The following is a 26,237-nucleotide window of genomic DNA, read 5'->3' as shown; positions in this document are numbered from 1 at the left end:
AATATATATACATTTCACTGAGACAAAAAAACAACAATCAGTCTACATCATGTCGTCTCTTTCAAAATGTTGTCTACATCACATGCAATGTCCTCTAGTCCAAGGCACCAGGGAAAATATATTCTGGAATGCCGTATCCAGGCCTGACATGATGCCTGATCAATATCCCCATATGTAGACAGATTTTTTGCCTGTAAAAGGGCTATTTCTTACTCTTCTTACCCTTCCTCTTCCCCCTCCTCGTCCTCCTCTTGCTTCTCCTTGTCCTCTTCCTCTATGTTCACCTCCTTGTCATCCTCTCCCTCTCGCTTCTTCACCTCCGCATCCTCTTCCTCCTCCTTCTTCACCTCCACGTCCTATTCTTTGGCCTCCTCTAATTCTTACTTTTCTCACTCTTCCTGCTCCCTCTATTATACCCATTGTACATTACCTGTGGCTTATAGTGCTTAGGCTGATTACAAAGTGAATTCTAATTATCTAAAACAGTTTTCACATGAGAAAGTGTGTCAGAGAGTTGGCAAAATTGTCAGGATACTCAAAATAGGACCCAAGCGCAGGACTCAGTACTGGCAGAATCTTCAGACAAACACATTTATTTGCTAACTACGAACTTACAATTACAAACATACAGGCAGACAGTACTTTGACTAGACTAAACAGAGAGATAATCTGACAAAGGACAGAGAAACAGGGGGGTAGAAATACACAGACCAATTAACAGAAAGATAGAGGACTGGACGAGACAAGGTGTGGAAGCAGAAACGGAGGGAAAACTATCAAGACCGGAAGCACAGACCAAATAAGGAGATGGGGTGGAGACAAAGACAGGTGACAGGCAGGTAAACATAAAGCACATGGGGAACCAGGTAAACACAGCACACACAGGTGTTACGGGCTTGCCCGTTACTGCCTCCTGCTGGGCTGTTCTTTCTCGTTTGTGTCGCAGGTTAGGATTTGTGCAGGTGTCCCGGTCAAAACTTGATTGACCTGCACCTATATAGGGCTACCCCGCAGGGGCAGGGGTCCCTCTCTCCACACGCCACTGTTGTTGTGATTATTAATTATATTTTACTGATTCGCACCACATTCATATCTTCTCACCACTGCATTTATACTGGCTAGCTTTTTTCTATTATTTACTTATTTACGTTAATAAATTACTTTTGTAATTACTTTATCCTCGTTTGGTCTCCCACACCACACAAAATGGCCACCAGGGTGGCACAAAGTCACTCCATCCAGGCAGGATCCTGAAAAAAAATAGTGTAAATAATAGCCATACATGTGTATAGATTTGATAGGAGTATGTTGATAATTTGGAAATTGAGTGTAAATCAGTGAGTTGTGCTTTTAGTTTTGCGAACTCAGTGAGTGGTTTTGCTATACGTATTAATAGTTTTAGAAATTGTGCTATAAGAATCTTAGTTTTGTTTAAGCATTCAGAAAAAACTGTAAATGGCAAAACCTGTAATGGATTGATGAACTGCTTAAATTGTATGTCAATTTGAAAGGTGTGTGTATGTGTGTGCATGTGATGTGTGTGTGTGTGTGTGTGTGTGTGTGTGTTGTGTGTGTGTGTGTGTGTGTGTGTGTGTGTGTGTGTGTGTGTGTGTGTGTGTGGTACTCCTCAAAAACAGACAAACCGCCTACATTCACATTGCTACAGCAACCAATACGCGTTTATTCACGCCGTGAAACGTACACCTACCTCGTCCATTAATTCAATATAGAAGGTAACTGGGAAGAGCAAATCAAAGAGCTCACCAGCAACTAATCCAACAGACCTCATCGACTCCTGCCCCTTACCCATCATTATGAAAATCCATGCTATAAGAGAAATAGCCCTGGCTAAAATTCAGCATTTATTTGTAAATATCCATATTCAACAAAACATACTGACAGAACTAAACAATAAAAAGGTGGGACTGGTAAGGAAGTGACTTGGGCTGAACACACACTCAACCCGGGACTACGGTGTACATTTTAGGATATCCTCAGCTGTCAGAGTCAGGTGTCAGACATCAGATAAAAAGGCATCAGGTCAAAGGAAAACCGCTGTCAAGTTTACGGAATTACACAGTCATGTCTCAGACATCAGATGAAAAGGATTTAGGTCTCAGGAAAACCGCTGTCAGAAGAAGCGGAGTCAGACGAAAAGTTCTCAAGTGAAAAGTTATCAGAGTCAGGTTTCAGACATCAGATAAAAAGGAGTCAGGTTTCAGGAAAACAGCTATTTCTGTTAAATGGTACAACAAGCACACTTTTTTGTGATATAATAGGCTATGAAATAGTTGTTTTCTGCAAGCTAGTTGTCTGTATTTGTTAATGTGCATAGTCTGTCTTTTATTTGGTGGTGCCCCATGTGTTTATTCCTTGCTGATGTGTGTGACTACCCTTACTGTGTGTTGTGTGTGCAGGTTGGATTATCTTGTGTTGCCCACCACTGACATGTTAAGGTGTAAGCTTGATTACTGTCATCACAACGTAACTGTAGGTTCACAGGAATGGTCCAGAACAATGTCACCACCACATCCAGATTCACAAATATACGTAGTAGCCACCATGTTATCCAACTTCATTGTGATGACCACAATGTTGCCACAATGTAACTGTGTTAGGTGGGGTCTGGCAATCCCCTGTCCAGGCTTCGCCGGTTTCCATCCCTTCAGTGACTCTCAAGTCCCACCATAAAAGTCTTTTCCCAGACTGATAAAAAGCCAGGACAATCTAAACACTCACAAATGATTCTCAGTCCAAACATTTATTTATTCTTGAATTTCTCCTTGGGGATCAATAAAGTACGTATCTATCTATTTATTTGTTGTGCCTTTTATTGTGCCCATGTTTGCTTAAATATTTATTCTTGTCTTTTTTCTACTTACACAGATACAGGCAGCCGTGGCCTACTGGTTAGCGCTTCGGACTTGTAACCGGAGGTTTGCTGGTTCGAACCCCAACCAGTAGGACACGGCTGAAGTGCCGTTGAGCAAGGCACCTAACCCCTCACTGCTGTTGTTGCAGGCAGCTCACTGCGCCGGGATTAGTGTGTGCTTCACCTCACTGTGTGTACACTGTGTGCTGAGTGTGTTTCACTAATTCACAGATTGGGATAAATGCAGGGATCAAAAGAGTATATGTACTTATACTTATTTGCTATGCACTTCATCTCAGAGTGTTTCCACACGAGTAGGAAGGCTGTGGTTCTATGCTTCATTTGGATTTGTGCATGTTGTCACATAGTCTGCATATGGACCCTTTCAACAATAAAAACAAAAACAATGCTTGAACATTCTATTTGGGCCCCAATCTACTTCCTCTACATTAAGATAACATATGGAATGTTAAAAAGGAAGTCTTGTGGGGCCAACTATGATGCTGATAATGGAACTCTCTTGAAAGGGTCCATAGTCACGAATAGCTTTACTTTTAGGTTACACACACAAACTCATACACAAAAAAGAAGGATGTGGTTTTATGCTTGCTTTCATTTTGTGCATACTGTCACATAGTCTGTGCATGTAGTCACGTAGCTCTGACAGTTAATTTCATGTCCCCTCGTCAAGGGTTTTCAGCTTTGGGTGTATTTTAAGAATACATTTCAGTCAAGATTAATATCTGATCTTTTTAATAATACGTTGACTGGGTCTGTGGCGTTCAGCGCAATATCGTACCAAAGTCCTTTCTTTAACAATGTGTCCTGTGATTCTGTGGAATTTACATTCATTCTGCCCATCAGCCAGTGGCCTCTGGTGGCCCCTTCACAATGTCAAGCACTTTTCACAGACACACAGAAACACACACACACACACACACACACACACACACACACACACACACACACACACAAAGACACACACACACATACACACACACACACACTGCAGTATGAAGCCCCCAAAGTGTCATGGTGAGGCATTTGTTTTAGCAACTTTGCATTTCCTTGGTGAGGGAATGCTTTTCTAAAATGATTAATACATACACCTCATCATACATACATCATAAAATAAAGACACGGCAACAAGAAATGTATTAAGTCATAAATAATATGTTTTCTGTTGCAAAATATATTTCTTCTAGCAGAATCTAGCACAATAATATAATGTAGATCGTAATGCGGAAAATGTGTAAATTTGAAAGTTTTTTTTTTGTAAATTTGAAACTTCTTCAAAAACAGATTAAACAAGTGACTCCTTTCTAGATCATTTCCCCAGGCAAACATTCCTGCAGCACAGATTTTAAACGGTGTGTAAATATTGGACAACATGTCGGTCTGAGCCGAAAGTGCATCTCAATATGGGCACAAGCAGTGGTCGACAAAAAAAGAAAAAATCATCTTGAAGTACACAGACAATCTGGAAACACAGAAGAGCACACTGTACTGTTTGACTTGAAATTTGTAAATCAGCCAACACAACATCTCAATGAGTCCACACTCATCAACACTCAACACCATTTAGACAACATGTCTGAATAAATGTCCACCACCAAGTACACAGACAATCTGGAGTTTGTAAAGCAGCCAACATAACATTTCAATGAGTCCACAATCATCAACACTCATCATCATTTAGGCCATGGTCCACCTTACCTCAGTGTCCAGAGGAAATGTCCCTTAGTCCCTCACCAGCTCTCCCTGAGAACACAGTGAATTACTTTAAGAGCAGCTTCTTAAAATGGCATTAAGGCACTGTGATGCAAGTCACTTTTACAGGAAGTACAATACGTGCAAAACAACAAGAAGGCTCAGGCTGTGGTTTTGACTCTGCCTGGTTTTGTGTGAATGTTTTCAACAGTATTCTGTGCAGTCACATGTTAAACCAGTATAGACTTTTCAATTCAGAAAAATCAGAACTTTTGAGAAGGTGTTGTTATTGTTATGTATATTGTATTTTTTTACTGCCGTTCATATATCAGTGGACTTTCTCCTAACCTCCTCATCCGACAGCCGTGGCCCAGAGAGAGGCTGATTCTGGGCCTGAGCTGGCCCTGATGAGGCCCAGATCTGGCAGCTTCACCTCACACGCAGGACTGCTGAGACAGGGAAGTGGGTTGGAATGTCATTTTACGTTTTATGTGTTCTACAGACCCTTGTTATTATCACACGTGACTTGATGGCCAGTTCTGTTTTCTGCTGAGCATAACTGGACACTTTCACTTCCCCTACCAGTCAAACACTGCTGTAGCCTCAGTCTCATTTTGTACGTGACAGCAGATCAGATCCTCTCCTATAAGTTAATATGAATAAATATGTTATGAATATGACATCAGTTGGTTTATCTGAAGGTAAACACAAGACTACGACTAATGGGAAGTCATTCTCGTATGACATGCACAAATGTGACCTATAGTCCTTTCTTAGGTGGTAGATACCAGGGGCCTCAATTAAAACTGTGCCCATGATTCACTGAAAATGCTGCAAATAACACAAAGTGTGTGCACACACAAGTTTTATCCATTTCTGCAAATAAACTCTTCATATGTTATATAAGATGTAATATTATTATTATTCACTTTCCATTAATTTAGTCACTTTCAGACCATTCTCTGCATATCCTTTTTGAGGTAAAGCACAGAGCCTTTCTGTGTTTTTTTTTGTGTAGGCAACGTTTTCAAGTGAATCGTGGGTTTTATAAGTGAGGATCTCAGGCCCTGACCATGTTCACACCAGAGACAGCTCTGCGTTTGACCAAGAGCCTCATCAGAACATGGGGTAACATTGGTGGTAAGATTGCTTACCACCAATCTGCCAACCAATGATCACAAATACAAGACAAATGGCCCATGTAATAGCAGTATGCAGCATGTCATTGGGGTTATCAAGTGGGCACCATCATTCATCGATGTTTCGCTAAGTTAGGTCCACAACACCTCAGGAAGGCTTAACAGTGAAACCTACATACAGTGTTACACACAGATTCAAAATCACAGAGATACATGCCTCTTGCACATGAACAAACATACAGTGTGCAAATGCATGCATACACACACACACACACGCACACACGCGCACAGACACACATAAACAATAATGGTGTTTGAGATAATATCCTGTCTATATAGTGATCAAACTATTTATCTTTCTGCCTCTTTGAATGTGTGTTTGTGTGTGTGTGTACAGTATGTGTGGCCAAATCATTGTGGTCAACAGTGTAATGGGCCAAGATGTGTGTGCATTTGTGTTAGGGTTGCACTAATCTGAGTACCCAGAAGTTTGCTCCATGCTGAACGAACTTCTGGGCCAAAATCTTCACCACCGGAAAACAGCTACTTTCAGAGATGCCCACTGATCTCACTTCCTTTGTGTTCATGCCATGGGCAAAAGTTCCTACTGAAACCAGTGCAAAATGGCTGCCGATACAAACATAATTGAAACATGTTTACAGTTGATTTTTGAAGAAATTGATGTTTGTAACATCAGTTGCTTTAAACCTCTGCAGAAGTTATGTCTCATTTGCCTAAGCAAAGACCAACCAGAGACGGCTACAAAGGCAAACTAAACGCCATCATTTTGGTTGTTAGTTCGCTGTCGGCGGTATTTTCATGAAACCCCCAGTAGGCCTACATGTGGATACTCATAAGGTCTGCCACCTCTCCGCGATTAGCTATTGAAAAAAGCTTTGTTCGAAATCAGAGACATTCCCTCCGCCCTATTTTCCCCCTGAATCCAGGCGTATTCTTCTAGTGTGTGTGTGGCCAAATCATTGTGGGCAACACTGTAATGGGCCAAGATGTGTGGGCGTTTGTGTTAGGCAATTAATTATTTAACTTATAATAATAAAATCACCCACTATTTTACTATTCTATGAATGCCTCATCATGTGTGTATTACAGCTTCTTAAACATTGTCTGCTTTACTCTTTGCCCTCTCTGACAGTACACTGAATATGTACATACATCTCTATACTGTATGCACGCATTTAATGCGTATGTGTCACCACCCCACGTGTGGTGTTCATCAGGACATGTGTACGCTGCCTCTAAATTTGCCATGGAGGGCTTCTGTGAATGTCTGACGGTGCAGTATCTCAAGTTTAATGTGATGTGATTTCACCTTACACACACATTTCACCTCGCTAGCATACCAGCCAGAGGTGCACCTTGTCAACAGGCAACTGCTTGGAGCCCCGAGCCGCTATGGGGTCCCCGACCTGGTCTCAGCGCGTTTGGCGGTGGGTCAAGCGAGAATTTTGTCCATAGAGATTGAATGATTTTTAATCGTATTTTGCGTGCTCCTGTCCTGTTGTACAAACAGTACAGTACATCTGTACATATAGGGCCTATGCTATGGGCTTATAAACAGCTGATCTGTGTTCAAAAGAGTTCAAAGAATCTGCACATATTTAGGCTACTGTGGTAAACGTCAATCGAGGGTGCAGTGATGACTGATCAACATCGGAGTTTGCCATTTAGCCTCAATGAAGTTATAGTAGGCTAATGTTAATTGGCAGAAAGATTAAACATGGTTTGCTACATCTATACGACAGTAAACTTCAGCTAGCTAGCGACAGTTACAACTAGTTAAGCAAGGAGATGGTTAACGTTATGTTTGTATTAGGGCTGTCAATCATAACATGTTAATCGCGATGAAGTAAGGACCAAGCATAAGTTATTTTTTTAGATCCCGATTGACGCAAAGTGCATCAAAAAACACACCCTTTCTTATTTGTTACATTGCTCCGGAACAGCGAGATGAAACCTTTAATGTGTGACAGAGCAGACGTGGGGCTTTCCAACGAGACTACGCACTTGAACGATGGATGTACGATGAACTATGAAAAAAAAATCATGAAATTAAATCAAATTGCATCGTATTTACAGTCTATACTTCTCTGCGTTCACCTGCGCCCCTATTAGGCTACTCTCGTTTGAATTACTCGCGAACCCGTGATCGCATAGATATGGCAAGCATATCAGATTAAAGAGGAGACACAGAGCTATCATTTGATACCAAGTACATCCTTCCCCCTTTTTTGAACCCCCTTTTTTGCCTCTACTTTGTTCATGGCAATGCAGCAAAAAGTTGTTGTAGAGAATCATTATGAGTGCATACACCATAGGCACACACAGGCTACACGCAAACTCGGGTCAAGTCAGGTCAGATCAGTTCGTGTCACAGATATGGAGCGCAGAAAGGTAATTTTTCATCACTAAATAAAGAAAATGCCATTTATTTCTGTAAGGCGCACACCACATATGTCTGTAAATTGCTCAGCCCCAGAAAATCCCTCCACCATGGCAATGATATTGCCAGATTCAGGACAGTCTGCTCTACACACACATGTAAGGCAAGTCGAGCTGCCAGCTTGCAGTGGTGAGATACATGTCAAAATATACACATTTTTATAATACGCTTTTTGTATTTTTATTATTTAACATAATAACCTAATGGTGATATAACATAATGGTGATACACTTGTCGGTAGGGCCCCCTTTGAATTTTTGCTTGGGGCCCCCACAGACTCTAGAATCGCCTCTGATACCAGCAGTGCTTAATTTGTACAGTGGGACTTCCCAGAGCGTCCCAGTCCGGCGGAGGGCCCGGCGACTCAAAATGGGCGTTAAAGGTAACGGAACGAAAAAAAAAAAAACTAAACTGCTTGCGTAGCTTCTCTGAGTAAGAAAAACTTAAACAACGCTGTGTGTACATCAGGGCAATGTTTCTTTTAAGATACAGAGCATGTAACACTGCACTGCGTGAAATAATATAAAAAAAATACACTGCAACAATCGTTTTCACAAGCAGCAATATCCATCGGACTATTAAATTAACCCACTGGATGTGACAAACACTCCATCATGTGACCATGACCATGTAAACAGCAACAGGCAGCTTGTGGGACTTAAATATACACATAGCAATTAAACCATATACAGTACCCTCCAGAATTATTGGCACCTCCGCTAAAGTTGACTAAAAAGAGGAATATAAAAGGAATATAAAATCATCTTTTGGAAATTGATCTTAATGCCTTAAGTAAAAAATGAGGAAATATCCAACCTTTAAAGACACAAATTTTCTTTGTGAATGAATAATGTATCATAAATAAATAAATGTTCTTCCTTAAAATACAGGGGTCATAAGTATTGGCACCCCTATGTTACATTCCCATATAGGCAGGCAGATTTTTATTTTTGAAGGCCAATTATTTCATGGATCCAGGATACTATGCATCCTGATAAAGTCCCCTTGGTCTTTGGAATTAAAATAGCCTCACATCATCACATACCCTGGCATGGTTTTATATGCTCATGGAGATCAATGCAAATCAAACCAGCTAATAGGCTAACTGAAATAAAACCATGCCAATCTCTAGGTATGGTGAAGGGCATGTGATGATGTGAGGCTATTTTAATTCCAAGATCAAGGGTACTCTTACACAGTCTTAATGGTTGAGCCATTACTCCATTTGTTATCGGAATAAACATAAACATAAAATGCAGAGAACACCCCCACACACACACACACACACACTTTCTCACAGTAGAGATACTGCAGCTGTATATAAAAGAGCTCACAGCTGCACCATCTGACATTCCTGTCAGAACACAAGCCTACACTGGGCAGTGCTTCGACTTGGCCAGCTTCACTCGCGGTCCGCGCGTGGGATCACACGGTATCACGCGACTTTAATTTGTATTTTTCCAGTGAGACGCTGCAACAACTGGTAGATGGCTCAAGTGAGCAGAGTTTTTCGTAAAAAGAAATGGAGCCTGGAAACCCCTACACAGACTTCACTACAGACTTTAGCAGACTGGTTTAGAAATAATTTAATAGCCAGAAATATGCCTGCCCTGCCCTAATAAAGAAATATTTGGTTAACTGTGAGTGAATCCCGTTTGCAGCCGTAGAAGAAACGCAGGACAAATTAAACTTTTTGGTTTTTCTCCGAGTGCAACGATGATAGACAGACATCATTTGGACAAAATATATAGCATATTAACCTCCGTTGCTCAGCCAAATGCCTTCCTGTTACGTCCTGTTATCACGGAGTTACAGGCTTATAAACGATTTTTGATGGTCACAAGTTTACTTCATTAGCGGTTTATTTTTTTGATTATTAAAGAGTGTTTTTCATTTAAAGGTTTGACTTTGTGCTTATTCAGTAGAGCATTTAGTGCTCTTCCCAATCCCAGACGTTCACATTGCATGTTTGTTTGTAATGGAATCAACCGTGAGATAGGCTACGCGTTTGACGGCAATGAGTTGTTAACAGACATGAACCAAGACATATAGCCCAGCAGCAATCTAGGGACTGTTCGTTATTTATTGAAGGGGCCACCGGAGGAATTTTGAGTGCTTCAGTCAAAAGTTGCATGACCCTCCCTTGCCTGCTAGAAATTGTTCAATGACCCTCCGACAGAATTGTTAAAAAAGACATGACCTCCCCTGCCAATTGTCGCTGTCTTCCTCACCAAGGCTGCTTTGCCACAGCCACACACTGTGATAACGTTCTTAAATCAATCTTTCCCGTGGAGCACAAATAATCATATGTGATTAATAATATGACAAATAATCCCTGTGCACGGGACCAAACAATGCATGCCAACTTTTTCCGTGTTTCTCACGTATTTTAACTTCCCCCCGCTGTCTTGCCGTTTTAATGTTTACCCGTAGAATATCCCATATTTTAATACTCTCATTACATTACATTACATTTGGCTGACGCATTTTAGCCAAAGCGACTTACAACATGGTAAACAGTTTAAGTTTTAGAGCAGTTCTCAACAATATTAGGACAATTTAAAAAAACATTAGAGTACAGTAAGAATAAGTGCATCAGTGAGTGCTGTTTTTAATAGTTACTTGTCAGTTTAAGACGGCTGGTGAGTGCTAGGATCAGCACAACTTGTTTTAAGTGTTGCTATGAGAGGAGATGTTCTCTAAAGAGCTGGGTCTTCAGGAGTTTTTTGAAAATGGAGAGGGATGTCCCTGCCCTTGTAGGAACTGGTAGTGTGTTCCACCAACGAGGAACAACAGATGAGAAAAGTTTGATGGGCCTGAGCGCATCGGGTGGTAGAGCTAGACGCCGTTAGGTCTGAGGAGCGCAGCGGTCTGGAGGTAGCGTGATGTCTGTATGAGGGCATTCAAGTAGGTGGGAGCAGAACCGAGACTACTTTGTAGGCAAGCCGTTAGAGCCTTGAATTTGATGCGGGTCGCCATAGGTAGCCAGTGTAGCTGGATGAGCAGCGGGTAACATGTGCCCTTTGGGTTGGTTGTAGACCAGGCGCCGCCGCGTTCTGGATCATCTGAAGTGGTTTCACTGCGCAGGCTGGGAGACCTGTCAGAGGGCGTTGCAGTAGTCGAGTCGTGAGGTGACTATTGCCTGAACCAGAAGTTGGGTAGCATCTTGAGTCAAAGTCCTGATTTTCCGTGATGTTGTAGAGTGTGAAACGGCATGACCGGGCTTACTGAGGCAACATGATCTGAGAAGTTTAGTTGGTTGTCGAGAACAACTCCTAGATTTCTTGCAGTCCTGGTAGGTGAAACAGATAGGGAGTCAAATTTGATGTTGATGTCGTGGTGTATGGTAGGTTTAGCTGGGAGGACCAGCAGTTCAGTCTTTGAGAGGTTCAGCTGGAGGTGGTGTGCCTTCATCCATGTAGCTATGTCTGAGAGGCAATCCGAGATCCGTGCATAACAGCCCTGCCATCGGGCCTGTCTCTGTGTTACCCTGCTGCTACCCATTGCCCTTCCAACGAAACAGATGTCTTCAAATCGTCGTTTTCCTTGCTTGAAGGCGAACTTAGAGTGATGTTAACCTATTTAAGTTTAACGGCGTGATTGTGGGGAGAGCACGATTCATTGGGGCTTGCATGTTCGGCCACTGCTGTACAACATCTACACACATGACTGCAAAGCCAACAGTAGTCATACCTCCATCATCAAGTTGGCAGATGACACAGTGATCTTGGGCCTGATTAGTAACAACAATGAACAGCTCTACTTGGATCAGGTTGATGAGGTGGCACAGTGGTGTCAATCTAACAGCTTAACACTGAATATCAATAAAACCAAGGAAATGGTAGTGGATTACAGAAGGCAGCAGCAGAACTACAGTTACACCCCACTAATGATCAGCGGGCAACCTGTAGAGAGAGTCACAAGTTTTAAATACCTTGGTGTCCACATTACTGAAGACTTAACATGGACTGTTAACACTCAATATGTTCTGAAGAAGTCCAGACAACGACTCTACTTCCTTCCTTTCAGCAGCTAAGGAAATTCAAAGTTTCCACATCCATCATGAAGGCCTTCTACACTTCAGCGGGTTGAGAGTGTTCTAACTTGTAGCATCATCACCTGGTATGGGAACTCCACAGTTAGAGATTGTAGTACTCTGCAGAGAGTAGTGCGCCAGCTGAACGCATTATAAGAACTCAACTCCTGCTCTACAAGATATCTATTCCAGAAGAGTACTCCTAAGAGCCCAAAAAGATTCTGAAGGACTCTTTCTCATCCTAATAATGGATTATTCCTACCGCTGAAATCAAGAAGACGCCTTATGTAGTCACAAAGCCAGAACTGAGAGACTCAGGAGAAGTTTTTTTATCCCCAGGCCATCCGAACTCTGAACTCACACTATACTGACTTTGCACACATTCACTCCTCAGCACTCTCAAACATTTCCCAACTCTGAACTCACACTATACTGACTTTGCACTCATTCACTCCTCAGCACTCATGACCCCACACACACACACACACACACACACACCTACAAGACTTTTAGCACTTTTTACATACCTCTCCCTATGCTACAGACCTTTATTTATTTTCTTATTTCATCACACGTCAAAACACACACACACACACACACACACACACACATCTGACTTTCTCCAACTTTTGCACATCTCCATAGAACTTTTTATTTATTATTTTTGATTTCTCCTCCATCTACCCATGTCCTTGATTGCCTAGCCTTTCTGCCCAACCCCCCACCCCACCCCCATCCCCAACACACACACTTACATCATCACTGTCATCACTTCACATACATACAGCACACTGGTTGCTACAGTAAGCCTCCTCTACATACTTGCTGCACACTGCCCCCCATACACAGCACATTGTCTTCAGGATGTTCTCCAACACACATCCCTCTACATACTTACAGCACACTGCCCCCACCTACCCACACACACACACACACACACAGTCACTGCTCCACTCTCCCGCCCCACACACATCTTCACTGTCATCACTCACATACATTACATACAGTACTCTGCTTGCAATAGTAAGTCCCTGCCCCTACATACACAGCACATTATTTCATCAGGAAGCTTCTCCAACACACATCCCCAACATACTTACAGCACACTGCCCCCCAATACACAGCACATTGTCTCATGAGGAAGCTTCTCCAACACACATATTGCACACTGCCCTCTCCCCACATACACAGCACACTATCCCATATCCCCTGTCATCCCCCAACACACACACCAAGACCCCTGGCAGTTGGTTAGCCCCTTGAGCCGTGGATCTGCCCAAGGAGTTTTTCCTTGCCCCTGTTGCTCTTTGGTGCTCCTTGTTGGTGCCCCCACCCAATCCCAATCCCTCCCCCACCTTTTTTATGCAGCCCTTGCCACTTAAATCTACTAAACCCTTTCTACTGCACTTTTTACCCCCATTAATGCACAAATAGGCTGACACCAGACATAATTTCACTGCATTTCTTACTTCCAGTAACTATATGCATGTGACAATAAACGTCCTTGTAACTTCCTTGTATCCTTATGTCTACGTTCGTACCTGAGGCTACTCAGCTACTTACCAACTCTGCACTGTAGACCCTAACTGGCTATTTATATTTTTCTGTGAAATAAGCAAATGTATTTGTTCAACTTTATGAAGCAGAATTACGCACTAGGCTACTTGGAACATAACACATTTGCCTCGTAATGCGCGACTGAAGTGGTCATTTGAAACTGATGCCCACTGTATTTCCAAATCACCACTGCACAGTCGATTTCTTGCAGTCAGTTAAGCACCTTCAGTGAGACTTTCACAACAACACGTCATCAGCATTGGCAGCATCTGCCTTCTTAACAATTATACTTCAAATATTAAAAAAGGCTAGCAGCTATGACAGAGAGTTTGTTCATATTTCCATTATATACTTATTAGTTTGATTATCCAGCTGATCCTGCTTTACTTCATTGGAAAAATGTATCAACAAGAGCTGTTTTTTTTCAGTATTTTGCACTAATACATTTTATATTTTCTACATCACTTGTCAGTGCTTCTAAGCGTCTGTCGACTTACAGGTTCAGTGCTTTGTCATTTCCCCTTTCCAAACTCTGACCTGTTTCAGAGGGCTGGAGGCTGAGGCTCACAAGTGGCTCTTTCTAAAATGGTCTGAGACTCTGTGAAACTCCACAAGCAGGACGTCTTAACGATGTTAATGATCAAGCTGCCATGCAGGAAAGTCCACTGCAGAGGCCCAAGGTCACCCCCTCAGTCTTGTTTTATAACTCAGCATACCTGCAGAATCTCGTCACCCCGCCTCTCTCTCAACCCCCATAAGATACAGTATATGGATGGATTTCATAACACCAATATTTCTGACATCAGGTTACATATTAACAGTGATCCTTGCTATGCCGTACTTCTACTTCTAACAGACACATTGTTGCCATTTGTTTGCAGTTTTGTTTATGTCGTGTTTTTAATGCACATAGGGAAATAAATGAGACTTTACATGAATAAAAAAAACTAAAATAACTGATACAAATCTAAGATCTAAAATATAACAGACATATATCTTCTGTTAACTCACCAAGTAGTCAGCAGTGATATCATGGTCAATTTTATTCTGCTCTTGCAAAAAAAGCAGTAAATATTTTTCCACCTTTCCATTGTCATCAAGTGATCTTATGTATGTGACTTATTTCGTTCCGTGACACAACACAGGTGTCTCTCCCTGCTAGGAGAAACTAGATAAGATAAAACAGCTCTGAATTGCCTGAACTGAGATGTTTATTATGATGCAAAGTTCAACACATGTCTTATCTAGTGTTCTGTACTTTGAATGCTGATTAGACAAATGTCTCATCATCTCAGGCCCTAGGAGGTCAGCTGATAACTTTAACTACATACACAATGCAACACAGACAGCCCCTCACACACACACACACACACATACAATCCTCCATCATCTTACCTCTTGGACGTCATTAAACAATTCAAGTGTATAGGTCACTGAGCAGAGTGTACATACACAAGGCAGCAGGCCCAGACAACATCCTGACAGACAGACATCTTCACTCTCTCCCTCACACTGTCAACAGTCCCATCCTTTCTTACAACCCACCCACCACCACAATACCTGTACTAAAGAAATCAGCTGCACCTGTGGAAAGCAACTACAGGCTGGTGGCCCTTACATTGGTCCTGATGAAGTACTTTGAGGGCCTAATCAAGACACACTTCCACAACATCAATCCAGTAACTTTGGATCCACTGCAGTTTGCACAGACTGAAGAATTTGTAGATGGGATGGGTGGGCTCATGTATGACACTGTTGGCCCATTTTAAGGACCCTCATGTCCTGAAATGATGGCAGATCCACCTCTGTGACCTGCCTCAGCACCCTCTGTAGTCCCCTCCTGTCCTGCACTGTACTGTTACCAAACCACACATCTATGGAGCAGGTCAGCACACTCTCCACAGTGCATCTGTAGAAGTTGGTGAGGAACTGGGATGGCACGCCAAACTTTCTTAATCGCCTCATCGTTTTGGTAGGCACTCTTTTGTCAGCTGTGAAATGTTCCTGGTCCACTTGAGGTCTTGACATATGTGGACACCAAGGACCTTGTATAGCTGTCCACTCTCTCCACTTCTGAGTCGCTAATGACGTTGTTGCTCCCCCCTCCTCCTTACTCTTGCTGATGTTTAGTGTGAGGCTGTTGGCTTCACACAATGTGGCCAGGTCCACCACCTCCCTCTTGTATCCTGACTCATCATTGCCCCTGGTGATACTAATGACTGTGGTGTGATCTGCAGACATTATGATGATGTTGGGCTGGGCAGCAACACAGTCATGCATAAAGAGGGTGTACAGCATATGGCAGAGCACACAGCCTTGCGGAGTGCCAGTGTTCATGATGAGGGTGCTGGAGAAGTTTCCCAGGTGGACATGCTGCAGCCTGCCAGTGAGGAAGTTCAGTATCCAGTTGCACAGTGCAGAGGAAAGACTCAGGTTGTGTAGTTTGATCATGAGTGCAGTGGGGATGATAGTATTAAAAGCTGAACTACTGTATAGCCAGTGTAGGAGCCTAAAAGTAGTCTATTTAAGTTAAATATATATATATTTTTACATTTAAAAAGGTACAAGTTCTTTAAAAGGATAAATATGATTTATAATTTCATGATTTAAAAATGTTAAAATGCATTGAATTGCTCTGTAAGCAGGACTTTTAATATGATTCTGATGCCCACTATTGGGGCGCTTTATTTTCAATTTCAATTCAATTTATTGTGCTTATATAGCGCCAAAACATTACACATGTATCATGGCGCTTTACAGAATGTAGGCAATCAGAGAAAAAGAAAAGAGGGAGAAAAGAAAATGAAGAAAGAAAGAAGAAAGGAAGGAAGGCCCAGGGGTAACAGGGGCGAGGAAAAACTCCCTAGAATTGGAGATATATATTGGAAGAAACCTCGAGCAGATCCACGACTCAAGGGCCTGACCCATCTGCCTAGGGTCAATACGGATAGTAAGGTCTGTAAACAATGACAAATGCACATGACAGTCAGGTGTGGAGAGAAGGACATGGTGTTTAAAGCACCTGAGGTGAAGGTTACAGAAGGTGGGATGATTACGTGTCCGGTATGATAAAGCATAATCATGATTTAGTGAGAGAAAGTGCAATAGTCTGGCGTCGGAATTGTCCAGGAAAGAAAGTTGTGATGGGGCCAGTGGTGGGTCAGCAGACAGGCCAGAATCCGGGCAGAGTTGTCATAGGCAGGTGATGGGGCTGTACGGGCCAGGAATCCAGGTAGGGGGACAGTAATACAGCAGTCAAGGATGGGACTTCAGGTGGGATGGGTAAGAGGAGGGCCAGGCACACGGATGGTTGATGACTGGTGATGATATACCTCACAAGTGAGGTACAGTAAGGGAGAAGAAAGAGAAATGTAGAATGGGTTAGTATTACTTGAAATCAATGTGGTTAATGTCAAGAAGTGATCAGTAGTGTTATATATTGTTACAGTAAATCATAGTGAGAATAGGCAAGAGAGGGAGAGTTGAGAGAAAGAGGGTAGGAGAGAGAGGAGAGGGGAGAGGGTTGTACGGCATGGCACATGAGAAGTCCATGACAGCACTATGCTATAGCAGCATAACTAAGGCATGGTTAGGGGTAGTCAACACCAGCGCAGGTATGGTCAGTGACCACCATCTCACGCGCGACTGGGGTGCCAGTCACACGAGGACTCAGCAGGGTGGTCCATTCCAAAATCCCCGAGATGGGTGAAGTTCCACACCGCACCATACCTAACTATGGGAGGCAGTAGAGGTATGTTTTAAGTCTAGACTTAAAAATAGGGAGGGTGTCTGCTAATCGAATTGAGGAGGGTAGATTATTCCAGAGGAGGGGTGCGCCGTAGCTAAAAGCTCTGCCACCTACTGTCGTTTTTGAGATTCTTGGAATTACAAGAAGGCCAGTATTCTGTGATCGTAACAGTCTGGGTGGGTTATATGAGACTAGGAGATCTTTAATATATTCTGGTGCCTGGCCATTAATGGCTTTGTATGTTGAAAGTAATACTTTGAAGTCAATGCGACTTTTAACAGGCAGCCAATGTAGAGATGCCAGGATAGGGGAAATATGTTCATATTTTTTAGTTCTAGTGAGTGTGCGAGCAGCTGCATTTTGTATAAGCTGTAAGCTCTTTAGACAGGTGTTATTGCAGCCAGCATACAAAGCGTTGCAATAATCAATCCTTGAGGTTACAAAAGCACGGATTAATTTTTCAGCGTCTGGTAAGGATAAGGACTTCCTTATCTTTGAAATGTTCCTTAAGTGATAGAATTAAGTTTTGGTAATCTGTTTTATGTGATTACTTAGTGATAGGTCTTGGTCAATTGTAACTTCTAAATTTGTAACACTTGTGGATAAGGATAGTCGAAGATCAGTAAATGTAGCCTGTGATGAGGATAGGATGTCCCTCATCTTTTTAGGACCTACAACCATGACTTCTGTTCGGAGTTCAAAAGCAGGACATTTTTTGTCATCCATGTCTTTATATCTCTTATACAGGTGTCAAGTTTGGCTAACGGAGTTAATTCGTCAGGTTTTACGGAGAGGTATAGTTGTGTATCGTCTGCATAGGAATGGAATTTAATGCCATGTTTCCTAATTTCAGAGCCTAGGGGAAGCATATAGAGAGAAAATAACAGGGGCCCTAGTACTGAGCCTTGAGGCACCCCATATTTTACTATAGTCTGGATAGGCGGTTTATTGTGGACTTGTACAAATTGTCTGCGGTTAGAAAGGTATGATCTAAACCAAGTGAGTGCTGAGTCTTTAATGCCTATCAAATGTTCAAGCCTGTGAAGTAGTATGTCATGGTCTATGGTGTTGAAGGCAGCACTGAGGTCCAGGAGGACTAAAATTGATATATGTCCATTATCGGCAGCAATGAGGAGGTCATTAAAAACTTTAACTAAGGCTGATTCAGTACTGTGGTGAGCTCTGAAACCAGACTGATATAATTCTTCGATTTTATTCATATGTAAAAAGGCACTAATTTCTTTGGACACTATTTTTTCTAGTATTTTCAACAGAAAAGGAAGATTAGATATAGGCCTATAGTTGGCCAGGCCGTTAGGGTCAAGGGTAGGTTTTTTGAGGGATGGCTTAATAACAGATAACTTAAACGACTGTGGTACATGCCCTGACAGCAGTGAGTTATTTATGATCTGGAGCAAAGCACTGTCCAAGAAAGGGAGAGCAGATTTCAGAAGATGAGTAGGGATAGGATCTAGTAGACTAGTTGTAGATTTTGATGAGGAAATTGTGGAAGTGAGGTTTAATATGTCGATCGGTGTAAATTAATTCAAAGTTGTTTGTCTCATCTGTGATTCAATTATGTTTTCGCTACTGTTCAGCAATGGAGTACGAATATCTGGTGAGACCGATTGGTTATTAATCTTATCTCTAATTGTTTCAATTTTGTCATTGAAAAAAATCATGAAGTCGTTACTGTTTAGTCAAATAGGGATAGATTCGGTTACTTCAGTGTGGCTCTTCATCAGGCGGGAAATTGTGGTAAAGAGGAATTTTGTATTATTTTTGTTTTCTTCGATCAGCAAGGAATAGTAGGTTGACTTAGCCTCATTGAGTGCTTTTTTGTAGGTGATAAGGCTATCTTTCCATGCTTGGCGGAAGACTTCCAATTTAGTAGTACGCCATTTTTGTTCAAGTTTGCGCACTGCTTGTTTGAGGGTTTTTGTCTGTGTGGTGTACCATGGAGCACGCCTTACTTGTTTCCTTACTCTCTTTTTTAGTGGTGCTACTGAATCAAGGGTTGAGCGTAATGAGTTCATTACATTATCAGTTAACAAGTTGACCTCGGTTGGATTAAGGAAAGGGTCTTCTGATACCACATGGGTCCGGAAGGGGGCAAACGTAAACGAGATTTTTTCTAGAAAGTCTGCATTCGTTTTTTCAGATAGGCCGCGGCTGTAGTATTCAGCTAAATTGGGTACTGCATATTGTAATGTCATTGTAAAAGTAATTAGATGGTAGTCAGTTAAGGTCGGGTGTTGTGGCAGAACTGTTAACTGCTCTATGCTTATGCCGTATGACAAGACTAGATCAATAGTATGGTTATCTCGGTGTGTGGGTGAATTAACATTTTGACAGAACCCAACATGTTCAATTAGGGATTGAAATGCAATTGTGAGACAATCATTCACATTATCCATATGAATATTGAAATCACCCAATATAAGTATTTTTTCAGTTTGGATGGTTAAAGTGGAAAGGAAATCAGAAAATTCTTCTAAGAATTTTGTGTAGGGGCCAGGGGGTCTGTACAATGTGACCACAGTTACAGGCTGATTATTTTTCCAATCTGGGGGTAAAAAATTTAGGACTAGAACTTCAAAAGATTTAAACTTGTGTGTGAGCTTGGGAGATGTGAGAAGACTAGATTGATAGATTGTAGCTACTCCCCCTCCCCTGCCAGTGTGGTATGATATTTTGATATGTGGGGAGTGGGGGGAAATGGAAACTGAAAGGAGATTGGAGCAAAATAGTTTTTTGACCCCTCTCTCTCTCCAAATGTTTATATTTTATGGATAACTTTCTTTATTTTTGTAATGTTGCTTTGAGTTTTAAGTAAACAGTTAAACATAAGAAGTGGACTCGTGGAATCTTTTCAAGTGTTTTTTGAGACGAGGGAGTTTGCTGAGGTAAAGCTTCAATTGGAATTTTGGAACCTAGTAAACTACAGCCAGTCTAGTATAACCGTTCTTATTCTCCAGGGAAGTCAATACTGAATGTAAGGTAAGTGAGATGACATTTTGTTGCCCCTGTCCCTACCTAAAAAACGTGTTGCTGGTATCAAATTCAAAATGAACGTATATTTTCCATATAATAGTCAAGTTGTCCTTTTGGGTGTGGGTTTAGGAGATTTACCACATTTATCACATTCTGTTTTTATTTGCATTTTACACAACAAACTTTTTCTGTGTTGGGGTTGTACAGAGAGAGACAGAAAGACAGAGAGAGAAGAGAGGAGAGCTGAGAGATGTATGATTGCTTTGGCAAAAAAAAGCCAATAAAGCACATTTGAATTGAATTGATAGAGAGAGATGGGGGAAATTCTGTCACAGTTTCCCTTTTTTATTTAACAGATGTACTTTAACAATTTGTAGGAATAAAATGATGCTTCATTCAATATATCACATGTTAAATAATTCTGTGATTAATAAAACATGTTTTATCTAAACATCAAGTGTATTAATTATCAATATTTTCCATCAAAGCAGTGTTGGAGTGTGTGAGACCTCTCTGCAGACGCTGGTGTTCCTGCAGGTGTTAGGAGGTCATGTGATCTGGCACAGGGACACTGATGAGTTAAAAGACCAAACTCTAAACCCAGGATAGAGGGGTAGGGCTGGGCGATAAAACGATAGCGATATGTATCGCAATAGACATGTAATCGATATCAATAAAAAATATGTTCGATAGAACATTCGATAATTAAAAGCAACACACACCTCCCGCCTTACGTTGTCCATCAATAAATAGGCTAAATATATCTTGCATTGTAGCTAGTATGTGCAACTCTACCAGAGGGGGCGATAGAAGTAGGCCTACCTCATCACAGACTCTCAATGAGTCCTTGCCCGTGCACTCTCTCTCTCTCCCTCTCAACAGGCGCATCCCTCCTCAGCATGCACATGTAGGATAATCCAAACATTCACAATCGTGCAAGATGACTGGCTAAATTGCTATTACGAATTTGTTCAAAACTGTTGTGTTCAAATTGACTGCTAAATTCTAATCATCTCAATCCCAATGCAAATGGAAAAGTATTTCCAAGACTCAACCGGGCCTGTCCCAAGGAGAAAAAGTATTAATTTGAAACTTAAACACATGTGGAGAAACTGAACAGTCTCGTAACCAGTAGACTATGATAAACTAGCAAGTTAAGCTACTTTGTTTACAATATTTCCAGGCTTCAACCAGTGCTGTTTTTCATTCAGACTTATGTGCACATTAATTTATTTGAGTGTTTGTCATGATTGTGTTGCTATTTCTTTTCCCTGTTTGCTTTGATTGATAACTGTAGTGATTAAAATCAGAGGAAGGTTAAGTTTAAAATAAACTTTTTTTTCCCCTTCTGGTCCTTATCTGAAATAGATTTTAAAAAAATCAATAACATACAGTATAATACAGTTTTCAGCCATATCGCCCAGCCCTATAGAGGGGCTCAGTGAATGTGGAGTGGGATGTGTGCAGGTGGGTTAGTGTGTCCGAGGAGACGCTGTAGAAGGACAGAGTGCCTGCTGACCAGTCCAGGTACACTCCTACTCTGCTGGAGCGGGAGGAGGGGGCAGGTATGGTGGTCTTTTTATTATTGTGCCTGGCAGTGTAACTTTCATCAGAGCACCTCAGTCTCCAGGACTTGTCATTACGTCCAAACCTACATTCATTACTCTCCCCTTTCCTCTGGATGCTTTTATATACCACTGCTATATCAGTCCAATCATCACTCCGCTCAGCCTCCCAGTAGCAGCGTCCAGACAGACCCTCTCTACACAGCACCTGATACTACCAGTCAAATCTCTCTAGGTGGTCAGGATATGGCTGCTCCTCACTCCCCCGTGTCACCTTTCTGTTCCCCTCAGAGAGAGAGAGAAGTCTGCCTGCTGTGTTTGGGTCCAGTGTGAGCTCACAGGCATCTGAACACAAGAGGAGAGGAGAGACAAAATTACACATTCACATACAGTGTCACACACAGATTCAAAATCAAACAAAGGTTAAATATTTGTGTACACAGAAATACATGCCTCTTCCTGCTTATGAACAAACATATATGTGTGCACGCACATGCACACACTAGGGTGACTTTTTTCCAGATTTCAGTCTGGTTTTTGAGCCCTCTGTCTGGACTGAGAGTGTGTCCTCCTTTTTGAACCTTTGTCCGGATTTTTGGCATTAGGGGACAACAGTCCGCATTTCATGAGCACATAGCCCATGCCTCATTTCAAGGCCTCTGTACTCACCACTGTTACATCATTTCTGACTCTCTGCCACCACTGTAGCACGGAACATCACCAAATTCCACCGATTTCCTTTTCGTTTAGTAGTCGATACACTGAGAAAAAAAAGGGTTCTTAAATGGTTCTTCAGAGGGCTGGATGGTTCCCAAAAGAACCATCATGTTGTGTCTGCACTTGGAACCACACCACTAGGTGTCAGTGTAATGTAGCATTATGGGGTTCTGATATAGCCTGGAGAAATTAAGAAGTGTGCATGCAGTCCAAGTACAAGGCAAAGTGAAAAGCAGGCAGCCGCGCAAGTATGTGCGATCAGGATCAGCAACCAGCCAATTCACTGCCAGCTCTCCTCCTGCTACACCCTCACGCTCCTGTTTTCGCTGTGGGTCGGATAAACACCGGGCGCGGATAAATTCAGCGCCTGAACGCCCAGCGAGTAAAGCAGTGTGTAAAACGTGCAACAAGAAAGGACATTTCGCGCGTGTGTGTAGGTCTGCACAGACTCATAGTGTGCTGAATATAAGTGGAAATTCCTGAATATACACTGCTCTTACTGCAACAGTCAGAGTCGCCAGCTAAGCTCCATTGCACTGTGGACATTTGCGCTGGGACAGCACAAAAGACTGTTAAACTGACAGTAGACACTGGAGCGTCAGTGTCTGTGTTACCAAAAGGCATATTCGAGGAAAACTTCAAGGGAATGCCGTTACAGCCACCTGCAGCTCGCCTGGTTACATACTCACAAACTCCAATCAAAGTGCTGGGTTGCATGCCTGCTACAGTAGTGAGAAACAATGACGTATGTAAAGTGACCTTTTATGTAACAGAGAATGGAACACCATTGATGGGGATGGATCTGATTGCTGCTCTTAAGCTGCGCATTGAAGGAGGAACAGTTCTTTCTGCCTTACCTGCCTACAACTCACCTGCCTCCTGCCCAGTCATGCAGCTCTCCACGGCCAGTGAGGATTCTTCAGCCATGGGTTGTGCTAAAGGATTCATGCACAAGGTCAAAGTCTCGGATTCTGATGAACTGAATAGACTGCTTTCCGCTAGGGTGATTGAACGTATTGACGCATCACCCTGGGTTTCACCCATTGTTGTGACACAAAAGAAAACAGGTGGCATAAGAATGTGTGTGGATCTTAGAGAACCAAATAAAGCTATAGTGGTGGACAGTCATCCTCTACCACATATGGAAGAACTGCTTGCTACTTTAGCTGGATCTACAATTTTCTCTACAATTGACCTGGAGAGTGCATACCATCAACTTCCACTTCACCCAGATTTGACAGTGTTCATAACTCATGAGGGTCTTTTCCGATTCTGCCGTGTTCCCTATGGGTTAGCGTCCGCTCCCGCTGCGTTTCAGAAGATGATGTCTGTGGTCCTGGAAGGGGTGTCAAATGTCCAAAATTTTTTGGATGACATAATATGCTTTGGACGTACACAAGCTCAACATGATGCTGCACTAGATGCAGTGCTGCAGCGCCTTCGGAATGCAGGCCTGCACTTAAATGAGAAAAAGTGCCAGTTCAGACAGTCCAGTCTGCGCTTTCTTGGACACTTAGTGACTGCACAGGGAATTGAGCCAGATGCAGAACATGTCCAAGCCATCACACAAGCACCTCCGCCAAAGGATGCAGTCAGCTTGCGTTCATTTCTTGGGATGCTTTCATGGTACAACAAATTCATACCCAATTACGCAACTGTGGTTGAGCCACTACGTGCCTGCTTTCGTAGTGACTCAGAGTTCAAGTGGACTGACGAGGCTGACAAGTGCTTCAGTGAGGTGAAACAGCTGTTGGTGGACAGCCCGGGACTAGCTCTATATGCTATATATATACTAGCTCTGTATGCTATATATACACTAGCTCTATATGCTATATATATACTAGCTCTGTATGCTATATATATACTAGCTCTATATGCTATATATATATACTAGCTCTGTATGCTGTGTATGCTATATATATATACTAGCTCTGTATGCTATATATATACTAGCTCTATATGCTATATATATACTAGCTCTGTATGCTGTGTATGCTATATATATACTAGCTCTGTATGCTATATATATACTAGCTCTGTATGCTATATATATACTAGCTCTGTATGCTGTATATGCTATATATATACTAGCTCTGTATGCTATATATACACTAGCTCTGTATGCTATATATACACTAGCTCTATATGCTATATATACACTAGCTCTGTATGCTATTTATACACTAGCTCTGTATGCTATATATACACTAGCTCTGTATGCTATATATACACTAGCTCTGTATGCTATATATACACTAGCTCTATATCCTGCTCTTCCATGCATCATTTCCACTGATGCCTCTGACTATGGCATAGGCGCCGCCTTCACACAGATTCACCCTAAACACACTGAACGCACAGTTGCATTTGCAGCACAAACTCTTACACAGACTGAAAGAAAATATGCAACCGTCGAGAAAGAGGCCTTGGTTTGAGTTTGGGCGGTTGAGAAGTGGAGGACGTACCTGTGGGGGCACAGGTTCACTCTGCGCACTGACCATCAGGCCCTCACTACTCTTCTGTGCACAAAAGGGGCTGATAGAGCTGGAATGCGCATCGCCAGATGGTCAGCACGATTACGGTGTTTCAATTATGACGTAGTCTACCGTGCCTGCACACAGAACCAAACTGCAGACCAAAGATTCTAGAACAGAGCTCTGTTCTAGAATCTTTGCTGCAGACTGTCTGTCTCGACTGCCTTTACCAATTGCTGCTGCATGCGAACCTGAGACTGAGCCTGAGTTGGTCGCACTGCTCTCCACAGCACAAGCTGCCATTACACCTTCCGAGTTTGAGTCGGCTTCTGCGTCGTGTGCAGAGCTCTCTGCTTTACGCACACAAATTCAAAAAGGATGGCCTGCCTCTCCGAAACCTTTGAGTGTGGAGCTTCAGCCATACTTCAAAATGCGCAATGAACTGAGTGTACATGGAAATTTAGTGCTTTGTGTGTCACGCTTAGTGGTGCCCATAGCTTTAAGGAAAACACTAGTTGTGCTGGCGCATGAGAACCACCAGGGCATAGTAAGAACAAAACAACGTCTGCGTGAGTTGTATTGGTTTCCTGGAATGGATGCAATAGCCCAGTCTTACATCTCAGCCTGCACACTCTGCCAAAGCGTAGATCGCACAGCAAAGACCTTCGCTGCACCACTACAGCCAGTTCCTCTTCCTGCAGCCCCGTGGACAAAGTTAGGCCTTGACATAGTAGGACCATTTGAAACGGCTAACTGGGACTGTAGGTACAGTATGCCATTGCTATTACTGATTACTATTCAAAATGGCCTGAAGTGGCATTTACATCGTCTATTACTAGTGGGACTTTAATCGGCTTTCTCACTACGACCTTCAGTCGTTACGGCAACCCTGAATGTGTAGTGACAGACAATGGGCCACAACTGACTTCCACTGCGCTTTCTACATTCCTGAAGGAACGCAACA

At 42.4% G+C, this 26,237-nt stretch overlaps 1 protein-coding gene across 6 annotated transcripts in view; it reads right to left on the bottom strand.

Annotated features, from left to right (window-relative positions):
• Positions 1-14,848, bottom strand: part of LOC125298623 (NACHT, LRR and PYD domains-containing protein 12-like) — a 64,078-nt gene extending 49,230 nt beyond the window's left edge. For 2 of the 6 annotated variants that reach the window (XM_048249430.1, XM_048249436.1), the window contains exons 1-3: positions 14,273-14,350; positions 4,931-5,031; positions 4,589-4,633 (exon numbers count right to left, since the gene is read on the bottom strand). The gene's annotated coding sequence lies outside the window, so the exon portion shown is untranslated. Of the gene's footprint in view, positions 1-4,588; positions 4,634-4,930; positions 5,032-5,164; positions 5,226-14,272; positions 14,351-14,786 lie in introns of those variants that run through there. The other 4 variants (XM_048249433.1, XM_048249434.1, XM_048249431.1 and 1 more) reach the window with 4 other exon arrangements.
• Positions 14,849-26,237: the final 11,389 nt, after the last annotated feature.

Source organism: Alosa alosa, chromosome 7 (genome assembly GCF_017589495.1).
Source record: "Alosa alosa isolate M-15738 ecotype Scorff River chromosome 7, AALO_Geno_1.1, whole genome shotgun sequence".
Classification (NCBI taxonomy): Eukaryota; Metazoa; Chordata; class Actinopteri; order Clupeiformes; family Clupeidae; genus Alosa; species Alosa alosa.
The sequence above is the reverse complement of the archived record's forward strand: the minus strand, read 5'-3'. Positions and strand labels throughout refer to the sequence as shown.